The sequence below is a fragment of the Equus przewalskii genome, chromosome X (assembly GCF_037783145.1).
Source record: "Equus przewalskii isolate Varuska chromosome X, EquPr2, whole genome shotgun sequence".
In the NCBI taxonomy this organism is placed as follows: Eukaryota; Metazoa; Chordata; class Mammalia; order Perissodactyla; family Equidae; genus Equus; species Equus przewalskii.
Window position 1 is genome coordinate 78732414 of NC_091863.1, and position 23396 is coordinate 78755809.

The 23396-nt window shown below is 40.2% G+C and overlaps 1 long non-coding RNA gene across 1 annotated transcript in view; it reads right to left on the reverse strand.

Annotated features, from left to right (window-relative positions):
• Window positions 1–10648: 10648 nt before the first annotated feature.
• The window catches only part of LOC103562939 (uncharacterized), a 51879-nt gene continuing 39131 nt past the window's right edge, over window positions 10649–23396 (reverse strand). The window contains exons 3-4 of the long non-coding RNA XR_011535782.1: window positions 11234–11675; window positions 10649–10911 (exon numbers count right to left, since the gene is read on the reverse strand). This is a non-coding gene — a long non-coding RNA (uncharacterized lncRNA). The remainder of the gene's footprint in view (window positions 10912–11233; window positions 11676–23396) is intronic.

The following is a 23396-nucleotide window of genomic DNA, read 5'->3' on the forward strand; positions in this document are numbered from 1 at the left end:
GCGTCAGGATGTCATTAAAACCAAACAAAGTGGCAAGAAAAAGAAAAGTAAAAAAATGAAATGGCATAAGAAATAAGGGCAGAAAAATCTCTTGTCGTCGGTTTGTTTGTTACAGTTCTTCTCTTCCTATATGCTATGCAATCTAGAGATTTCCTTGAAGAGAGGGTCTCTTGTTTCTCCATTCATTAGCGCTGTGGGAAGGAGAGGATTCCATGACTGGTATTCTAACTGAATATTAGACCAAGACAGGGCTTGCTTTCCAACTCTAAAGAGAAGGTTTCAGATCCCCCCTCTACTTGGAAAACAAGTGCATATTTCCCGTTTAGATAATAGGTTATGTAAATCTTCTTAACGAAACCAAGAGTATCAGTTGAATACTGGTGACAGCGTTCTTTTAAAAATGTTCTTGTGGAGTCACCAAGGACAGGATAATTAAAACTCCTTGCAGAGCTTAGTTCTTTGACCTCTCGTTAGTTTCAGCATTATAAATTGCCATTTGTTAGCAGCCTAATTTGATTATTAGCCCCTCTGAGCTTACAGCATGCCTTCTGAAGAGTGGACTCTGCGTGACTCAGAATGCACGTGGCTGCTGCACGCCCGAGATGGAAAATGGAGGCGCAAATTGCCTTGCTTCTGTGTGTTCAGGAGTGAGTCATCCTAAAGTGGTTTAAACAAAGAGAAAGCCGTCCTTTCCAACATCCGCAGCTATGAGTTTAATAAAAGAAACTCAACGGGCAGTACGAGTAGTTCATTCTGGAAGCAGTTTTATGAGGTGTCATGGAGGGAGGAGGAGAATGAGGGAATTTTGGTGCCTACAGTTTTATCATTAAAAAAAAAATTGGTGTGTCACATTACCTTTTGTCACCCCGCATAGTGAAATAAAAACTGACTTTCTTCCTTAAGGTATTTCAACAAGAACTGGGGACTACCAGCACACTCATTCTTTGTCTCTCTGGGTAGGTACTCTGGTTTCAGCATTTTAATTAATTCCTTGATATTGCTACTAGGAGCCTTAGCAAGTGTAATCAGGCTTCTTGCTAAAGCCAATGCTCCTAAAACAACCTAACTTCTATTTTTTTGTTGTTGTTGTTTAGGTGAGTAAGCTAAGTTGTGAGAAAGTGGAAAAACACAAAGTAGGAATGTGGAAATTAACCACCCCTACTCTGTGTGCTTGCCAAATATAAGTAGCTGGAAAAATGGGTCCCATTGCTATCATCACACCCCAGAAGATCATTTGAGGCAAGCATAAAGTCTTCGACTGTCTCAAGTTTGAGATCATGAAGAGAATGAATTGAATTCAGAATTAAAGTTTGAAAAATGTAAAAGAACACATAATGATGATAATAATAACAACACCGCGGTGGATTCTCTCTTAGTGAACTTCCACTGAATCCGCTTGCTGGATTAATTGACACTCAGTAAGACCCGGTGCCCAATGGCACTGGTACAGGAACTGCTGCTGGTTAGTAGTGTGGTTAGAAGTAGTGTGCTTAGCAGTGTCTCGTCTGCCCAGCTACTGCTTCAACCATTCGAGTTGCATGCTTACTGCAAATTAGTTGAGTTTGTTCCAAATCTATTTATGCCAGCTGTAGATAATAATGTAATTATGTGATTTAATTAAATATTATGTAAACTGATGAAATATGAATGCAAAGTGAGTAGTTGCTTCAATGAAATCTAGGCTAAATGCCTTTGTAAAACTCCGTAAAGGCAGGGTGCTAAAAAAAATCTGTCAAATTAGGCATGGGTGAGAAAAAAATAAAAGAGGGAAATTGTAATAATTAAGAAGATTCTGCATTCAGATTGCTTCATATGTTTTGTTTTTTTACTTCATTTTATGGACATTTTCAAACATATCTAAAATTAGAGAGTCTAGTATAATTAACATGATATCCTCATCACCTAGCTCCAACAATTATCCACACACGTCAATCTGGATTCAGCTATACCCCACCCACTCCCTCGCCACAATTATTTTGAAGCAAATCTCGGATATCATATCACTTCGCCTCATAGGTTTTTTTCAGTTCTCATTCCACTTTAAAGGAACCCAAACTGGAAATTATTATGGATGTGACATGTGCAAGCAAGATAGTGCGAAACTCCAAAAGTCAACCCATACGTAAGGAAAAGGCTAGGGGTAGAAAAAAAATCATAGAATCCGTGTATTGGGCCCTAGAAGGGTGAAGCTATCCACTAATCAACCTGTTATCAAAAAATATTTGTTAAAATATCTAAGATATGCAACATATTTTAATGATTGTTTCAATCGCTTTGATTAACCAATGAAGTATTGGGTCCTACTTGTTGGATTAGAGTGTTTTTAGCATAAAAATGATATTGATGATGATGTAATAAAATTGGCATGCCGTGGATGATTTACATGTCAAGGTTAGTATAAACCAATGACTTTGTAAGGCCATATTTTCCAGGTTTATTTCATTTGGAAAAAGAAAAACTCGTGGCTTTAAGGTTTATTTCATCTGAAAAGTCATGGCTTTGAAAGCAGCAAAGATATCATGTTTAATCGAGTTGCTTGTCCAAATCCAACGTCTTCTTTTATCACAGCCAGTCCTGTTCACGAGGATGGAATAGTTCAGTGGCTCTGCACCCCACTCCCAGACACACGTGATTGGACACACCTCAAGATGCTAATCCGTTGACTAACCAGTGCTCTTTTTCAAGAATTTGAAATCAGATACATAGACCTAGTTAGAAAATGGGCAGACGATTGACCTGAATGGCTGCTTGAGCCAAATTGGGTCATATGAAAGCAGAGGAAGTGAGTTGAGAGAGAGAGAGGAGGCGGAGAGGCAGAGATGAGAGAGGATTTTTTGAGACAGAGTGAACAACCATGGTTTCTGACTTAATAGGTAAATTTCCAGTTCCTGGGGTCCCCAACTAGGCTTTGTGGGTTGTCCTTGGATTTCCACGAGATTGTTTGTTGCAGACTTATACAAAATTTCTTTCTGTTTAAGCTTGCTTAAATAGATTCCTGTTCCTTGAAACCAACAATTATCGACTGAGAAACAGGATGACCTCTGATATACAGGGTGCAAGTAGAGAATCAAAAGGCACAGACAATAAAACACTGCATAGTTTAAACCAAATGTAGCATTAGGCTATATTTCTCACGGCAAGCTCCTGTGCATGTGTGTATACGTGTATGGCACTTACGTGTATGGGTATGGATGTATGACTTTAATAGCCACTAATACCCATGCTATCTATGAAGCGCCCAGGGCTGTGCCAGCTTTAGATACTTGATTCACACATAATCCTATACAGGAAGAAAGAATAATCTGGTGGTAAATCCAGGCCTATGGAACAGGGCGAGGTTACATTATTTTATTCATGTTTTCACTGCTATGCTCCTTTGTTGTTTTAAAGTTGTTTATGAGCCTGAAAAAGAGAATTTTCTGTTTTTATTCTATTTCCTTCTACAGGAACCTATTCCAGGTTGGTATCAGAAGATAATGCTTTCCCAAACATTCATATTCAACTATCGGACATATTCAACACCTCCTACATGTCAAGCACTTTTGCATACTGATCTGATTTAACTCTTTCTGCAAACTGTGTTTTATACATGAGGAAATTGAAACTCAGAGGAACTGTGTCTTGTGTGAAGTTGCACGGCTAGTCAGTGACAGAATGAGATACTCTTTCTATGGCAAGAAAGGGTGTCTCTTGCCTGAAAGAAAGCGGAATGGAAGACATTCTGAAAGCAGAATGGACTACATAGCTTAAAATAAGGCTATGGTGGCATTCTTCCATGATGAAGAAATAATTAATATTATAGATGAAATTCATTTAATTTAGCACTCTGTTAATTCATCTATCAGGCTATTAAATGGGAGTTTTGCTACTGAGTAAAATATGCTTTATGCAAGATGGAAAGGAGATGGTCACAGCCCTCTGCTCAACTTGTAAGAAGACACCTTGGTCCACATGGGTTTAATTTGGGTTTAGGTCATAAGTAAATTTGAATCATCCTTGATTTGCCTTTAGCTTCTTTTGCATTTATCACTGTTACCTACAATATACACTCTGCTTTCCTCATGAAAAGCCCTGAGTGGAAATGTCGGGGAGGATTTTGAATTTTGAATAAGAATTAGGAGGTATCCAGTGGAAGGAAATCTAGAAGCATCTTCAGGAAAGCTCTTTGGAACATTTTGCAAACAGCTCTCTGCAAGCATGTGTAGATACAGGGCCGCTCAGGTAGGTCTCTGCTTTTCTATGCATCTTCCTAGAGGAAATCACTTCCCTTGCTTGGAGCTCAGTTTATCCATTTGTAAATTGAGCAACTTGGTCTAAATGATCTCTATAAATCTCTCCTAACTCGATAGTTTTGCTTTCCATGAAATACACTCTCCAAAAGTGATAGCTCACTGAAACAGAATTATCTTATTCTTTTTCCTGTTAGAAAGTCACTTAATTGGATAGTAGTGCATTTCCTAGAAGCTGGTGAATCTAGTATTTGACGGATACCAGCCTAGTTTGTAGTGACATCTTATGTGGCTTCCCCTAGACATTACACAATCTGACATGACCCTTCCATACAGCTCATCTGGCCCAGAGGTTAAACGTGTTCATTTGCTTATTATCAGGGCCCTGTGCCCATGTCTGCCAACACTTCTAGCACTTGGGCAAAAACTAGAATTGCAGAGACGCTTGGCATTTCACCTGTTTGTTCTTGGCAGGACTGTTGTTTTCTCTGGCGATTTCATAAGCATTGTATGGTCTTTATTGAATGACTAAAATGTATTTATTTTCGGCGTATGACAGAGAACTATCAGTCTCCTTTAAAAAACGTGTGGGGAATAGTCTGTTCAGTTTCTAAGGGTGCCACTCATTCAAAAATACTAAGTGCGTTTAAAACAGAGAAGAATTCTTTGTCATGAAATGAAGGCAACTTCTAGAAAATTCCACATGGCCAACTTCTACTTTCCTTTAGGAAATACACAGCCAACTCCCTCTCAACTCTACCTTAATCATCTAGCACAGGGCTTCCCCACAAATCCATTCGCTGTAGCTTTGCTCACTCTAATTTCTCTGTCCTCATAAATCTCCATTCAGAGTTAATGACAGAACTGAAGGAGAGTGGAGAGTCTGTCAGACGTGCTCATTTTTTCTTGGAGCTTTTACATAATGATGGTTCATTTTCTGAGTTCCGGAAAAAGTTAAAACAACAGGTTTTATTATCAATGGTATTTTCCTTCCCAGGGATAACACTTTAGGTTTCTGTGACACTCAAATTGATATCCCCTACTCCTGAAGCATTTTCCCTCTTTGTTTTTACATGAGTTGTCTTTTCTCAAACTGGTTTTTCTTGAATAAACCCTTGCTGTAACTCCCATGCTCTCTTTTATCTTGTCTAATAGTACATGTTTGATTATTTTGTTACATGACATCAGAAGGCTATATGACTAAACTCGTTCCTACTCACGTTCTGGAAAAAGCCTTCATCTTTCTAACTGGCTGCTGAAGCAACACTGCCGAGGGAAAAGTGGTTCTGACTTTATTCAGATAGTACTTTCTTGGATTGAACAGTTTTCTTAAATGTTTCTTTGGTGTCTTTTTTTTTTTTTTTTTTACAATAGAAAGAAGCTAATGAATGTTTCACTGTCTACTGCTCTGTCCACAGCCTCTCCTTTTTTTTTTTTTTTTTTTGCTGAGGAAGATTGGTCCTGAGCTAACATCTGTGCCAGTCTTCCTCTGTTTTATCTGTGGGTCACCGCCACAGCATGGCTGCCACTGAGTGGTGCAGTTCCATGCCCGGGGACCAAACCTGGGCCTCCGAAGCAGAGCATGCTGAACTTAACCACTAGGCCATGGGGCCAGCCCCTCTCCTCACTTTTTAAGATGAGAGTTTTGAGTGAGGAACATGCTGGTTTATTGATCACATATAATTTTTCAATTGCTACTAAGAGATTGCACCCTACTAATCCTGTAGCGAATGGTGACATTTAGGACATGTATGGATGTGCTATAGCTTACATTTCTGACATTTTGATTCACATGTTTGTTTCAGTTATTGAGAGCCTTGATGTGTTTTGAAAGGGCCAGAGAGTCACTTGTGATTTCAAAATTATTCCAGTCTTTTCCAGCTTATATCACATTCTAGACAATAGTAGAAATGACAGTGGAGGAAATAGCAGAGTAAAGGACTAGATGACCTCCTCTGTTTCTGTCACCTAGGAGTCTATGGAGAAACAACATATTTTTGTGAAGAGGTTATAAAGCATAGATTATCAAGCACTATCAGGAATTTGCAAAGTATATTAGAAACACTATATGTTAGAAAAAATTTGATAGAAATATATTTTGAGGAGAAAGGTCGCCCTTTAAACACTGCAATAATACAGCTTGTTAGAAAGAGTCAAGTCTTTACCCACAGGAGTTGAATAGTCACTGACCAGTTGTTGGACTGAATTGGCCAGTTATTTCCATCACTACTGTTCAGTTGACGCCGGATTCTTCCATCGACTCAGAATGAACACCTCCGGATGTTATTTCTAACACTGGAAGAGTTACCATGCTATGCCCTGCTGCTAATTTTTTCCATTTTTGCTATAAGCAAAATACAGTGTTCATTAATCACTGCAGTGCAGGCAAAGCCCTCAGTGTGGCTGAATGGAATCAGCGGAAACAGACACTTCTGGGGCACGAAATTGCATGAAACAAAATGTTTGGGATTTTTGTCTTCTTCCCAAGTGAAACCACCTCAGCGTTAAAGTATAAACTCGGGCACAAAACCAAGCTTCCGCCACAGCACATCCCTTGTTGTAACTCAGATATGAAGTCCCCTGGCTCCTGAGTGCCGCATCAGGATGGCAAGCAATTCTCTGCCACTCCCTGGCGTGTATGGAACCATTTGCTTACCTCTAGTGCGGGAGCTCATTTGATGGCTCCTACAGACCCTAGGGCCCTTCAGGAAGAACAGTAGACAACACCGCAATGGGAAGTGTGAGAACTCAATGGCCAGCCCAGCCGTACAGGGTGGTTCAGGGAAAGGAACTCGGAGATGTTTGTTTTTTTCCTTCTCCTCGTGTACTCATTTGGTGATAGTCTGTGATCTGAACCCGTCATTCGAATCTACCAGATCAGAAGGATGTACAAACTGTAGGGACACTCCACATCTCATCGTGGGTGGGTGAGGCAGGAATATATGTGCATGTACCCCAAGTTCTTCCCACAGACCGTGAAATTGCAATTGTGGATGTGGATGTTTCTTTTACAGAGCTTTTTCTCCATGTGTGGCCACAGTATCCTTTCTGAACCATTCTGACCTCAACTTTCAGTCAGACTGATCAGCTATTGTTCTGCCCAATGACAGGAACAGACTTTTCCATGTCTGCTGCTGTGAGACAGGAGCTCAGCTAATTAGTTCTGCTCAAAGTTACAACTGATGTGGTTCTATAGTGGTTTTGTCTTTATGTGTATAGAAATAGCCTATATCTAGTTTCTTTGTGTTGCTTATTACGCAAGCTTGGGTCACAAGCTACTAGGCTTTGAGAAATTTGTCTTTTATTTGAATCATGAGCTGTGCCTGTTATTTGATTATAACTATGCCTGTTATTGGCTGCATATCACAGCAAATATAAGTTCAGCAGTGGTTCCAATTGAGCCTAACTGGCATTCAGGCACACCTGGGTGCCTCTGATTAGCTGTAGAGCAATCCGCGGGGTCCATTTACATGGGTTTAGTCACTTGGGGAGAAGAGGTCTAAGAGAAGGCAAAGAGGAGAGTGAAAAGAGAGAGATGAGGAGGAGGTAAGGAAATGGCAGGGAGAGGCTTGTAAGTGGGCACTTGGTTGGCAAAGATGAGATGGGGAAGAAAGGATGGGAAGGATCAGTGTCTGTCCCCTGATCTATTCCCAAAGACTTCTCTGTGAGGTTTTGTTTTTTTCTTCTTCTCTCCAAAGCCCCCCAGTGCATAGTTGTATATTCTAGTTGCAGGCCCTTTTGGTTGTGCTATGTGAGATGCCACCTCAGCATGGCCTGATGCGTGGTGCTAGGTCTGTGCCCAGGATCCGAACTGGAGAAACCCTGGGCTGCCAATGTGGAGCGCACGGACTTAACCACTAGGCCATGAGGCCGGCCCCTGTCTGAACTTTTTGAATAGAGGCATGGCAAGCAGAAGCAGAAAGACCTGTATTTACAAAGGACTTCTGAGACACACGATGTGGTATGCCATGGTCAGGCTTCAAGGAGCTTTAATGATTCTGGAAGCAATAGAACACAGAAGTACACAACTTTGGTATGGTGAGGATTTCATTACTAGTGTTGAGGGGATCCTTGGGTGCTGATGTGGGCCCTCTCTCAGGCTACAATCATACAACGGGCAACAAGTTCATGGTGTTTGACTCCCCTCACCTTGCAGATCTCTCCTCCCGTATAAGATCCATTCGCCACTGGTTTTCTTGCACTTCCACAAGAAACCTGGGCAGCACCTGGGAGCTGCATCATTTGTAATCATATCTGGTGTATATCCCTTTCCATTTTGTTTGCTGGTTCAGTAATAACACAAAGTGAAAGTTTCCTTGAATGAAGTCTAAGTTATCATTGTCTCCAGTCTGTAATGGCCCAACCGTTGTGGTCAGATGATCAAACGGGACACAAAATATAGGAAAAGTACATCCCGTGTGGACCCAGTGTGGCCTCAGCTCAATGAGAATTGGAGGAATTACAGCATCTCTTTGGCACCCCTATGGTATGCAGCTTCAGAAGCAGCAGGAGAACATGGCATAGCCATGGGGGGAACCATGGCAAGGAGCAGTTAGGTCACGGCAAGATGCCACCCTCAAGTAGCTATAGGGCAGCTCACATTAATGAGAGAAATGGAGGTATCCCGAAAAGAGAATATGGCAGAACTCTGTAAGATCACAGGAGATACCCCTAAGGATGTTCCTAAATGGCTTGGTAAGGCTTGATGTGGAGGACAGGAAGGCTACCCATACCCTCTTCATTATCTATTATTTAACCTACTCTTACTGTTACCCCTCCACCCTTCCTGAAATAATATCCCTTATCTTTATTTAGCCTTTGCAGTTTACAAAGTGCTTTCACGTACATTCACTCATTTAATACTGAGAGCAAGCCTGTGATGTAGAATAGTGTTAGAATTATTACACAGATAAAGAAATCTATGCTCTGGAGAGCTGAAAACATTTTCGCAAAGTAACATCTCTAGAGAGTTGATGAACTAGGTATGGAACTCAAGTCTTCTGTGGTAGACAGAATAATGGCCCCCAAAGATGTCGGTGTCCTAATCCCCGAAACCTATGAATAAGTCAGCCTACATGTCAAAAAAGACTTTGCAGATGTGAAAAGGATTAAGGATCTGGAAATGGGGCGGTTATTCTGGCTTATCCAGGTGGGCCCAAACTAATGACACAAATTCTTAAAATCAGAGAACTTTTTCCGGCTGAGATCAGAAAGAGATGTGACAACGAAGAAGGGTGAGAGAGGGACTTGACTGGTTTTGAAATTGGAGGTGAGGGCAAGAAGCCGAGGACTGCAGGTGACCTTCAGGAGCTGGAAAAGATAAGGAAACGGATTCTCCCTATATTCGTTTCCTATTCTGCTTTGACAAATTACCACAAACTTAATGGCTTAAAGCAACACAAATTCGTTATCTTACAATTCTGGAAGCCAGAAGTCCACAATGGGTCTTACAGGCTAAAATCAAGATGTCGGCAGACCTGCATTCCTGCTGGAGGCTTTAGGAGCAAATCTGATTCCTTGCCTATTCAAGCTTCTAGAAGCCACCTGCATTCCTTGGCTCATGGTCCCCCTTCCTCCATTTTTAAAGGGCATCACTCCAACCTGTTTCTGTCATCGCATCTCTCCCTCTCTCTCCCTGACTTCTGCTTCCATGATAAGGATCTTTGTGATTATATTGGGCCTACCCGGATAATCCAGAATAATCTCCAGAAAGGAATATGGTCCTGCTGACATCTTGATTTTAGCCCAGTGAGATCCATGTCAAGTTTCTGACCTACACAACCGTACGAGAATACATTTGTGTAGATTAAGCCACTAAGTTTGTGGTCATTTGTTACAACAGCAGTAGAAAGCTGATATACCTTCTAATTCTCACACCAGGGAGCTAAAGCATCATGTCACAGCTTTGGTGCATTTTGAGGAGTATCATCTTGGTATCTACTAGTTAGTTCAGGCTGGACCTTGGGCTTTTTGAATGCAGCAGTTTTCTTTCTCATCAAGAATCTTAGAGGGCTTTGTTATCATTTTGAATTTGTATCACATTGCACATGCTCATAGATTTTTACTTACATATCATGTGTATCCTTAGTCCCATTTTATAGACGACTGAGCTGAAGCACTGATGTTAGTAATTAGAAACATAGCACTCATTTCCCCAGCTTGCTACTTAATATTCTGAGTCATGCTCTACCCTGTCATAAAACTCTATACGTACAACTAAAGAAAATTACAGTGGACAAGGATTTTGGTGGAGAAAATAATCTAAGAGACTGAAGACAGGAAAAAAATGTAGAGGGACCGGAAGTGTGTAAAGTGAGGTGTGTGTCCTCTGTTTACCAACTACATTTCTTTTTCTCTTTGGTAGTTAACCCTGCTTGTTTCATAAATGACATAAAATGTAAAGAAAAGATGAAGAAGAATTAGAGAAAATAATAATTTTAATGTGAAAAAGACTCAATAGTTAAAATGATAGGTTTTTATGTTTGGGTTTCAGATGCATTTATACAAGCATTGATTTACAAGTCAGTTGTGCCACAAGTTTACAAGTACCAAAATAGCTAGTCAGCAATCTGGAAGCTGTCGCCCTGTCTTACCACATCCCGGGAATAAAGATTCAGCAGTCGCAGTCTAACTGACGAAACTGTTGCTGCTGAAGGTGGAATACAATAGTTCCTACGCTCTCCTAGGAAGAAAAAAAGATGCATTTGTGAGTGAATAAAACAGATAGATCTCAGAGGCACGCAAGAAAGATCTGGGGGCAAATGAGATTTGTTTCCTATGTTGTCATTCTCTGGACCCACACAAGATTACCTGGAAGAGTTCAGACAGAAGAAGCAAAATGGCCGTAATATACACAAGCTAGTGAATTCATTGCAACTGATTGTCAAGAATTTACTACTCTTGAAAGCAGCTTGTCAAATTCCTTTTAGGAGTAGACAAGCTCCACCCTAAGGGCTGGTCAGATGAAACAGAAAGACAAGTAGATGAGCCAGTCCAACACTTACTATCAGCTTCACACAACCCCTCATGACAAGGTCAACTGTAGGTATGCTTGCAGAAAGCTTTTGTGCTCCCAAATCTATTATCATCATCGCCATTGTACAGATGGGAAAGCTGAAGTGAGGGAGTTACACCTATGAGGGTAGTCACTGATGGAGCTGGGCCTTGAACCCAGGTCTTCTTGGCTCCCACTTCACTGCTCTGCTGGCTGTTCTCCAGGGAAAGCGTTCGTGGAATTGAGCAACGCAGTGACTTTAACTGAGGGAAATAAGGTTAACAGCGATGGTATATAAATAGATTTGTGTGTGTGTGTGTGCAGGAGCAAAACGCTGAGATTCCACCGCCTTCTACTGAGTAGGAACTTTTCCCCTGAGCTGTTAAAGGGTTACTTCTGAGTGGGCTTCTGGGTGTTGAGTGCTTCACATCTTTCACATCATCATTCTTTCACTGCAAAAAAAAAAAAAAAAAGAAAACCACAAAAAAACTAACACATTCGAGTAAAAAGAATTTCCCAGTAAATTATTTTCCTGGGCAAGAAAGTTTTAAAAGGAATTCTATTTCTCATTTGAAATTAGGATGAATGTCAGCACCAGTCAATCTGTAAAACTTTTTATTTTGAAGTTATGTCAAACTTACAGGAAAATTGCAAGAACAATATAGAAAACTTCTAATTGCCCTTTGCCCTTCACTAATATTTAATAATTTGCCTCATTTTTTTTTATTATTCTCTTTGTCTCTGCCTTCTCTATCTGTCTGTCTCTTTCTATATATATATATATATATACACACACACATTTACGTAAACATTTTTTTCTGAACTATTTCAGGATATGCCTCATAAACCCTTAACTACTCTGTGTGTCTTTCCTAAGGACAGGAAATTCTCTTATATAAGCACAATGTAGTTATCAAATTCAGGAAATTTAACATTGATAAAGTCATTTTATCTAACCTATGGTCTATGTTCTACTTTGGTCAGCTTACTCATTCATGTCCACTTACAGCATTTTCCCCTCCTGTGCAGAATTCAGTCTAATCTCACGTATTGCATTTAGTTGTCACACCTCTTTAGTTTTTAATCTGGAGCAGTTCCTGAGCCTTACATTGTTTCCGAGATATTGGCATTTTTTACAGAATGCAGTTCAGTTTCTATAGAATTTGTTCTTCAAAGTGTCCTTCAATGTAGGTTCCTCTGATGTTTACTCATAGTTGGATTCAAGTGAGACCTCTCTACACACTACAGAATTAGTGTTGTCCGTTTCCAGGAAGCACATGCAGAGACACACATTGTCTGCCCTTCACCAATGAGGTCCATTTTGATCACCGATCCATGTATCGTCCATTTTCTCCCCTGTATAGTTACTATTTCCCCCTTGCTAAAGAAACTGCAGGGAGACATTTTAAGACCATGCAAATATCCTGTTTCTCATCCATCCTCCTACCTCACATTTAGCATCAACTGATGATTCTTGCCTGAACCAATCTTTACTGTGATGGTTACAAAATGGTGCTTTTCTAAATCCACCACTCCCTCCACACTTATTATTAACATTCTATCTGTCTATTTCCCTCTCTGTCTTTCTCTGTCTCTCTGTCTCTTTATTTGTCATCACCATAGACTAATGGATTACTAATTTAGTCAATGAGTTATTATTCATTACCTTCTTTATTTATTTTGATGTTCAAATTGTGCCACCTTTGCTCAAGGGGGTCCCTTTCAAGCTGATTATTTCAAAATCTGCCTCATTTTTCTTTTTAGTACTTTCTTATTTTCTAGTAAAGCAAGATACATCTTCCAGGCTCATCTTACACCTTTTGTCCCTTAGCCCTGGCATCAGCCGTTTCTCTAAGGAGTCATAGTTTCTTTTAATGGGGAATGATACTTAGAAACCAAGATCTAGACACTGAATATGCTTGTTGCTAATGTGGTATCATTGCTAAGGTATCATATTCATACCTCCAATCCTAATCTTGTCTTTCCCCATTCGTTATTTGTATTTCCCCTTTTCCACAGTGAGAACCCTGACTTTCTACAACATCAGCACATTTGCTCTCTTGCTCAATCCTACAGTGCATATCAATGATTTGAGGACTTTTATTATAGTGAACAAACATACTAAGAAGAGCTCCAGGCAAATTTTGGTCCCACGTTTCAGATAGGAGTATTCTCACTAGAATTCTGAAAATAGTTGGATGAAGAAAGAAGGATCTAAATCATCACTTGGCTAGGACGGTATCAAGCCTCACATCTCTGCTTTATTAAAGTGGCAGGCCCCTTGGGAAAGTAGTCACCCATGTGACACTTAGTAACATTTCATGCCAGTCCTTTAATTAATAAAAGTTGAATTGTACACTTTAAAATCTTTTAAGAGGGTAGATGTCATGTTATGTGTTCTTACCATAGTAAAATAAAAATTTAAAAAGTCCTTATATGACAAAGAAACTTTGGGAAATGTTGTACCTCTTAAGTGCTATTTGGATGTCCAACTACTGAGCATTCATAACTTTTATGGGGAAGAGCCAGGAAAGATTAAGCTTTGAAAAATGAAAAAAGACAAAGAAAACCTATTCCAAATTCAAATAATCAAATGAGGGCAGAGTACTCTGGAACAGCCAAAGTTGGGACAGGAATATTACCTCAAAAAAACAATCTTATAGGGGCTGGCCCTGTAGCCGAGAGGTTAAGTTCACGCACTCTGCTTCGGCGGCCCAAGGCTTTGCTGGTTTCGATCCTGGCCACGGACCTAGCACCACTCATCAAGCCACGCTGAGGCGGCATCCCACATGGCACAACTGGAAGGACTCACAACTAGAATATACAACTATGTACTGGGGGGCTTTGGGGAGAAGACGAAAAAAAAAAAGATTGGCAACAGATGTTAGCTCAGGCGCCAATCTTTAAAACAAAACAAAACAAAAAAACACAATCTTGTAAAAAACTCTGGGCTCTCCCTTTGAAATGCAGAATCTTGCAATATATGAATGCAAAGTAAAACAACAAAAGAAACAAACAAATCCATGGGCTCCATTACCAGAAGAATACTCCAGTTTTGCATGAAAACTCGAAGAGGTTTCTGAATCCTTGACACTACCTATATATATAGTTCTATATAGTTCTATAGAATGCCTCAGCTCATATTCCTTTGGACTACTGGGTGTATGGAATACAAAACTTAACAAGTTTCATGATGTGCTTTCTGGGTCAGAATTCCCGTATGTCCTTAGTACCACTGAATCATGTATTTACTGTGTGAAAAGACCTTGGACAGTATTTACTCCAATGCCTCTTCTTTCACATGGAGAAACTAAAGTCTACAGAAATGAGACGACTTATCCAAGAGCAGAAAGCCTGTCGGGGAAAGAGCCTGGAGGGTTTTTGTTGTGGAAGGGAATTCAGATACAGGCTGGACGGTTGGACTGAATGGTTTTATGTTCCATTTCAATCCTGGAATTCTGTGAGTTTGTTTTCTGATCACCAGTGTGGTGATCTTTCTACTCTACCCTCAGGGGTCATTAGGTTGGAGGGATGGAAAGGGAGCTAGGGAGCGCAGCTCTACTTTTTGCTATTTTATATATTGATCTTCCAGGAAAGACTTTTCTGGAAGAAAGAGGTTTGGGAACCATAGCATGATTCAGTTGTAACACTATCCAGGACTGCATTACAGTTGGAAGTGCTTGCCATACGCGAGTAAATCTTTCAAAACATTGAAGTGTCTTTACAGCTAGGAAATCTGATGAGGGCCAGAATTTGGCTGAGAATGCTTGTCAACTTTTGGCAGCCTCGTCACTTCTGGCTCTAGTATGTTTCTCTCTACAGCCAACCAACTCTGGTCAGACAGCCCACTAACGTTTGTAATAATTTCTGAAATTCTTCTGAGCAGTACAGCCTATTACTCTTTCTTGCAATGGTGTGTAGAGCTGGGAAATTAGTTGTTCTTAGGAGAGAGCCATGCAAGCACTTCTTCAACAAGATAGAGTGTAGCTAGGGGTCTACTTTAGAGTGTGATGCCAACTCTCAGATGACGTGATAGCTGTTTTTCAACAATTCAACTAACGTTAATTACTCTTGTGAGTCTTTATTCAGAATAGTCTTTCCATTACTACCAAGCAGAATGACAGCAAGTGTGCACACTTACAAGTCCAAGTAATAGCTGCTAAGATATCTTCTGCACATATTACCCACTCTCTGCCTTCCAAGTGTACAAATGTTCCACATAATGGCTTGAGATACTGAAGACATATTAGCTTATAGAATGTAACATACAAAGATGACTATCAGTTTACTGGTAAGTTCACCCACCCCCCAAAAATGCCACTATGACAAAAGGATCTTTGTGGCCTCTACTAATTCCCTTAGGTCTTTCCAGAAATATTTAATGTCTGTATGTATTAGACACTATGTTTGACATTGGGCAAACAGTGGTAAAAAAGACCTACAGATGCCCTCATGTTTTGGTGTTTAGAGTGCATTGGGGTACACATATGTAAACAGGTAAAATAAAAATAGGCTAAGATAAGGGGAGAGTTAAGAAATAAGTGGGACCTAATCCAGTTATGGAAATCTTAGAAATGACATTTAAACTGAGATCAGAAGGATGAAGAATTAAACAGGGGAGGAGGACTTGGAGAGAATGTTTTCTGAAACAAGAAGAGCATAGGGAAATGCACAGAGGAGAGAAAAACAGCATGTAATGGGGCTACAATAGCACAGTTTAGAGTGTAAGTTTGTGAGAAGTAATGAACATGGCTGGATTGTAGATCAGCTCCCCTGAGGGCAGTAACCTTGTCTGTTTCGCTCAAGATAGCCTCACCATTATCTACCACAGTTCTTGTCACATAGTAAAAATTAAAAAAAAATTTGTTGAATAATAACAACCACCACCACAAAGATAGCAGTTATTTACTTATTATGAGACAGAAAGCATTCTAAAATGCTTTAGTCATGTGCAATTTTATTAAATTCTCACAACAATATGATGAGGCATTTATTATTATAATTATTATTATGCTCACTTTACAGATAAGGAAACAGAAGCTCAGCAAGGTTAACCGAATAGCCCCAAATCACCCAGCTAGTGATTGGCAGATGCAAGGTTTAAACTCAGGCAATCTCGGACTCGCCTGATTCTAAGTGTCTAGATTCTGTGTTAAAGAGTTTTGAATTTCCCTTAATGCAATGAGAAACCAATGAAAGATTTAGTGCTTGGAATTTTACCAAGATGACTCTGGCAGCAATGTGCAAAATGAATTTAAATGGGAGCAAGTCTAGAGGTAAGTAGACAAGTTATGAAGGTATTGTGATAATCCGTGAAATGATAGTGGCTTGGACTATGGTGTTAGCAGTGCAGATGGAGAGAGAGAGCCTGATCCCACAGAGAGAGAGAGAATTGATAGGGCTTGATAGGTGATTGAATGGAGGTGTCAATGAGGGAGACAAAGGAATCAAAGAAGACTTTCAGTTTTCTGGCCGTTGCAGAATTGCAATTGGATATTTGGTGGTGCAACTCACTGAGACAGAGAACAGGAGGAGGAGGAGGAGCAGGTTTGAGATGGTAGGTGGGAAGATGCCAATTAATTTTTGGCATGATGGGTGTGAGACCTTTGAGCTCTTTGAGGGGTATTCAAGTGGACACACCCGATAGACATTTCGATAGACTTGCCTCGTGTGTAGAGAAGAGATCAAGGACAGAGACAGACACGTGAGGGGTACTAACATACAGCTTACACTTGCAGCCAATGGAGGCAATTGTAACCTTGTTGGGAAATTGTGTACACTGACAAAAGCAGAAAATTTATGACAGAGCCCAAATAAACACCAACATCTAAGTGACACATAGAGGAAAAAGAGCCTGTAAAAAAGATTGGGGGTGGGGGGGGTGGGTGGGTAGAAAGGAACCTGGAGCATGAGTGTAAGGGAAGCTGAGGGAAAAGAATTTCCCAAGAAGGAAATGGTCAACAGTGTCAAATATTACTGAAACATGAGAACTAAAAATCTTCCACTGTGTTTAGCAACAAGCATGTCTTTGATGACCTCAGAGAAATGAATTTCACTGTGAAGGTGTGTGTGGGGTTTAGGAGAGAGGTAAAAGTCATATTCCAGTGTGTTACAGGGTAAGTTACAGGTAAGGAAATCAAATAAAAGTCCTAGAAGCAAATGCTAGTTGTTGCCATGGAAGCAAAATCCAGGAACGCTGGGGGATTTGGGGTGGAAAGAGAATTCAGGAGTCCTAATGATTGTTAATTAGTTTAACAGAATGGACTTAGAAGTAGATGGCATGAAGAGGAGCATGAGGTAGTATGAGGATGGGGGAAGAAGGCCAGGAAGTTGTAGGGAATCTCAAAATACATGTGGTTCATTGATTAAATTGGATTTGGACCAAAGATCAATCAGTGAATACTCAGTGCTCTGAAAGAATCTCGCTGTTCTAATTTCACTTGAGCTGAACTGCCTGGATATCTCTCGAAGTAATGATTAGAGTGAGGCTGGTGTCATAGGGCCCTGGTAGCTCTAGCTAGTTCTTGTTCTCCTGAATCCCAAGGAGAAAACCCACACCGTGCACATCTGTGTCCTGGTTTCAGAACTTTATATCACTCATTGGGCTGGGAAGCAGTCAGTCGTCCCCAAGGAGCAGTTCCTTGTGTTATTAGATTTTTAGGCCTTTCAGGACTCCTGGAATTTCTTTTATTGTGTGGAAGCCTGAGATTTTCTATTTTCCAGACTTACTGAGCAGTTCTCTGCCCAAGATTGACGGCATAGATCTTCTGGAACACAACAATGGATTAACTGTAAAAATGGGCTTAGGAGTTAGTCCCAAATATGAGTCTCAGGTACACCACTTGGAGAAGTGCAAACAAATAGACTGAACCATAAAGGCAAAAATTGATAAACTGGATTTTCTTAAAATGAGTATTTCAGGGCCAGCCCCAGTGGCCTAGTGGTCAAGTTCCAATGTGCTCCGCTTTGGCTGCCCAAGTTCAATTCCTGGGTGTGGACCTACACCACTTGTCTGTCAGTGGCCAGCTGTGGCAACAGCTCACATACAAAAAGAGGAAGATTGGTAGTGGACGTTTGCTCAGGGCAAATCTTCCTCAGCAAAAAAAAAAAAAAAAAAAAAAGAGTATTTCATATAATTATGAATATGATTATATTTAGATCTACCATTTTATTATTTTCTATGGATCCTCTCTGTTATTGGTGGCTCTATTCCTTTTTTGCTGTCTTCTTTTGGATTATTTGAATATTTTCAAGCTCTGTTTTGATTTAGCTATTAGTTTTTTAGCTATGTGCCTTTATATTATTTTTAAGTGGTTATCCCAGAGATTACAACATACATCCTTAACTTCTCAGTCTACCTAGAGTTAGTATTATACCACTTCATGAAAAATGTAGAAACTTGAAACCACATAGGTCCATTAACCTCCCCTCCACCATCCACTGTGTTATGGCTGTTATAAGTACTACATTTACATACATTATAAATCCCACAAGACAATGCTATAATTTTTGCTTTAAGTAGTCATATGTATTTTAAACAAATTAAGAGAAAAATACGGTCTTTTATATTTACCGACATATATGCTAGCCTTGAGGAACATGTAATGGCTTGTAGAGAAGCAGGAGCTGGCAAAGGAAACTGAGAAAAAGCAGCTAGAAGTGTAGGAAGAATATCAGGCGTGTGTGGCCTAAGGGAAGTCAGGGGAGGAGAATGTTTCAAGAAGAAGGGAGTGATTAACAGTGTCAAAAGGTACTTAAAGGCCAAATAGGAGGAATGAAAACTGTGCTAGATTTGGGTACATGGAGGTAAAGGAGGTAGTAAAAGCTGATTTGGTAGAGTGAGGTGGGTGTAAATCAAATTGACACAGTTGAGTGAGCAGTGGGGGAGAGGAAATAGAAATGGGGAAGTTGGACAACTCTTTTGAGAAATCGTAGTGAAGAAGGGGAGAAGAGATAGGTTCATTGCTGGAGGGGGATGTGACATCAAGTGAAGGTTTCCGTTGTTTTAATCGGACAGGCTGAGAATATATGAAAGTCAGTAGGCAGCATTAAGTTGAAAGGTGAGGTTAAATATATAGAACAGAGAAAGTGAAGTTAATGGTATAAGATTCCTGTAAAGATGGGGAGAGAGGATACAAAACACAGGAGAAGTGTTGGCTCTGAAACATGATAGGATGTGCACAGAGGTAGGGTGGGATGTTTGATGTTGGGAAGATGTTGGAATTGACATATGGTAGCTTTTGCTGCTCTGAAAAGTAGGAGGTGATATCACCCTCTGTGAGTGAGGGGAGAGGAGGGTAATGTTGGAGGTTGAAGGCGAATGGAGAAGGTCTGGAATAGCAGTTGTGAGTGGAGAACGAGCGGACCAGAGAGATGTAATAACCCCTTAGACCCTGTTAAATATGTTTTACTATGTAAGTTATTAGGAGACACATTGATTTTGGCTTTAGTTTTAGAAGAAGCTGGGCGATTGATTACTTTACAGAAAGCAATGTGACTATCAAGTGGCCTGCATCCTTGCAGTGGTGCTATGGCATAATAGACATGATGGGTCTGGAGTCACATGGCCTGGGTTTCAGTCCCGGTGCTACCCCTTACTACTCAACTGACCTGGGAAAAGTTGCTTAAACTCTCTCATACCTTGATTTTCTCATCTGTAAAATAAGGGTAATAATGTTAGTCTCTAATGTTAGTGGTAGGGTTGATTTGAGAATTCAAGTTAGTTAATATGTGTAAAATACATAGCCTTGTACATAGTAAGCACTCAATAGCTCAATAATTGTTGGTTCTTATTATTTGCTGATTAGCCCATTCTCCTTCTATTGTCCAGCATATGAGGGACCCTAAATGACAGTTAAAAGGTTGCTTAGTGGCTTGAAATCAGGACACGCAGAGTTAGTTGGCAAAGTAGACTCCCTGATATCCTCAAGCTAGGATAACCTGATGTGTCCATCTCTATGATAGCTGCTGCTCCTAACTGTCACACGGATTTGTGGGTCAGATCCCTTAGGATACACTTTGTAGAATACTGCATGTAAATGAGTGCTTCATCATTGACTGATGTGATGAATTTGGATAGAGACAAGTTGACATATATCTGAGGGCAGATGGAAGGCAGAATGTCTACATAATTTCATCTGGTGATAGCCAAAGTCGTGAAATTGAATCATCAAAATTAAATCAGAGAATTAGAGAATCTTGTATTTGGAAGGGCCCTTTAAGGCCATCTGGTCCAGCCTTCCACTCAGCATTGCAATCCTCCCTACGGCAGCCGGAAAAGAGAATATCAGGCCAGTTGGGAAAGAGATGATGGCGGATGTTATAGAGCCAAAGGCATTTCAAACAAAATGTGGAGACCTAGGGTCTGGGTGGTTTGGTTTTAAACCAGCTCCACAGAAGACAGCAGTAGGAAGAGTCCAAGTCAAGTTGTAAAACTCTTTCTTTGCAGATACAGAAACAAAGGCAGAAGCCTTACTTGTCATTCTGTTGCTAACTTTTGCTTGCTAGCTGACAATGGCACTCTACTTTGAATCTCTTTACCTATCTGTGAAAACGAAATGTTATGTTTCAATCTTCCATGGATGTTTAAAAAAAATAAGCTTAATAAAAAGGCAGACATCCTAAGATGGAAGGTGCCATGTAAACACAAGTTGACTGAAAGTCCTTCTATATCTGCAGCCAAAGTGGCTTTGGGATAAGAAGTGAGGCTGTCACCTTGGGTACCTCATCTTAGGGTGAACTTTGAGCTTGCTTTAGGATAGAAAGTGTTTGCGACATTTTTGTTGACTAGGTTAGGGCTGGTCCTACATAGAATTATGATATCAGATGTATTGGAAACATGTCCAATACATCATGGTCCAGAACCACCATGTCCCTCCTTCCCCATGATCTCTTTCTTCTGCTGTCAGAGGCCTGAGATCTCCCATTAGAGTTTTAGTTTTTTGGCTTACAGTACTGATATATGTTAAAAATCTTAATGACCCTGCAAAAGGTAACTCACCGAATTTGTATCACTTATCTTAGTGGGAGTGGGCAATGTTGTAAAAGTTGGAATAGCAGGAAAGAGAAAGAGGACACTAAATGCCTGGGGAGGAGGGAGGATTGAGGATATTGAAAGAAAGTTTTGCACAGTTCACAATTTATCCTATAGCCAGACCTGCTCCAGGGGTAAAACAGAGCAACACGATTCCACGCAAATGTTCATTCCCTTAGCTCTGCCTCACTCCCATCCACACCCCCAGCTCTTTCCAAATCAGGAGGTGAATGAGCTGTTTTTAGAATTTTCTTCACTTTTAAAAGTACTTTTGATTATTTTGCCTTTCCAAATATACTTTTTCCTTAATGAGAGAAAATGAGAGAAAAGGACTGTAGTTGTGCTAGTGTTCAGTCTTAAGGGAACTGTTCAGTTTCATCAATCTTCAGCCACCCTGATTTATTTTAAGGGTGTGAAAGATCCAAAGGCATGGGTGCACCAAACTGTGAGAAGTCCTAAAAGCTCAGAGCAAGGGCAGGAGGACTCTTCAAGAATGCGAGACATGGGGCCGGCCCCGTCCCGTGGCCGGTTGGTTAAGTTCAGCGCTCTGCTTCGGCAGCCCAGGGTTTCGCCAGTTCGGATCCTGGGCGCGGACATGGCACCGCTTGTGAGGCCATGCTGAGGCGGCGTCCCATGTTCCACAACTAGAAGGACCCACAACTGAAATATACAACTATGTACTGGGGGGATTTGGGGAGAAAAAGCAAAAAAAAAAAAAAAAGATTGGCAACAGTTGTTAGCTCAGGCGCCAATCTTTAAGAAAAAATAAAGAATGGGAGACAAGATTAAGTTTATATTTTGGCTTTCACTTTGAAAGTTAGGTTTCTATCTAAATGAAAAGAAGATATCAGCTAACGTGAAATCAACACCAAGACAGTATGGAAAGGGTGATGACCGTGCCTGGTTCTTGTCACTGGGGCCAATCCAGCATCATCTTCCTGTGGGCCTTTCATTCTCCCCACACCAATGACACTGAACAAGAAACAAAGGGAAAAGTAGACTGCAAAACCATTTAAACCAGACTCCTCTGACTGTGAGAAATACTTCTTTATGGCTCACTTCCTAAAATTTGCAAGAGATCCTATTAATCCAGATCCAAAGCATCTTGTCACTGGGATAGATCAATTTAAAAAAACTTACTTTCACATTTAAAATTTTTTTGTTCTGACATAATTTCAGACTTACAGAGAGCTGCAAAATTAGTACAGTTCCTGTATTCCCTTCCCCTAGATTCCCCCTGTTTACCTTTTACCACCTTCGTAGTCTCTGTCCATATAAGTATGTGTATATGTATCAATATATCATTTTATTTTTCTAATTAAGGATAAGTTGCACATATGATGTTCCTTTACCCCTAAATACATCAAAGTATATTTCTTAAAATTAAGGATAGTCTCCTACGTATCCATAATACAACCATCAAAATCGGGAAACCAACATTGATACAATACTATTTCCTAACCTACAATCCTTATTCAAATTTTACCAGTTGTCCCACTAATGTCTTTTATAGCAAAAAACAAAGAAATTTCTGTCTTAGAATCTGGTCTAGATTGACCCATTGAATTTACTTGTCATGTCTCTTTAGTCTCCTTTAATCTGGAACAGTTTACAACCTTTCTTTGTCTTTCATGACCTTGACATTTTTGAAGAGGATGGGCCATTTATTCTTTTCTTTTTTTTTATTGCAGTAACATTATATAGCTTTCAGATGTACATTGTAATATATTTCGAATTCTGTGTAGATTACATCATGTTCACCACCCAAAAACTAATTATAGTCCATCCCCTCACATGTGAGCCTAATCACCACTTTTGCCCTCCCCACTCCCCCCTTCCCCTGTGGTAACCACTAGTCCAATCTCCATTGCTATGTGTTTGTTTGTCGTTGTTTTTATCTTCTACATATGAGTGAAATCATACAGTATTTGACTTTCTCCCTCTGACTTATTTCACTTCGCATAATACCTTCAAGGTCCATCTATGTTGTCACAAATGGCCAGATTTCATCATTTCTTATGGCTGAGTAGTATTCCATTGTGTGTAAATACCACATCTTCTTTATCCATTCCTCCCTTGAGGGGCACCTAGGTTGCTTCCAAGTCTGGGCTATTGTGAATAATGCCACAGTGAACATAAG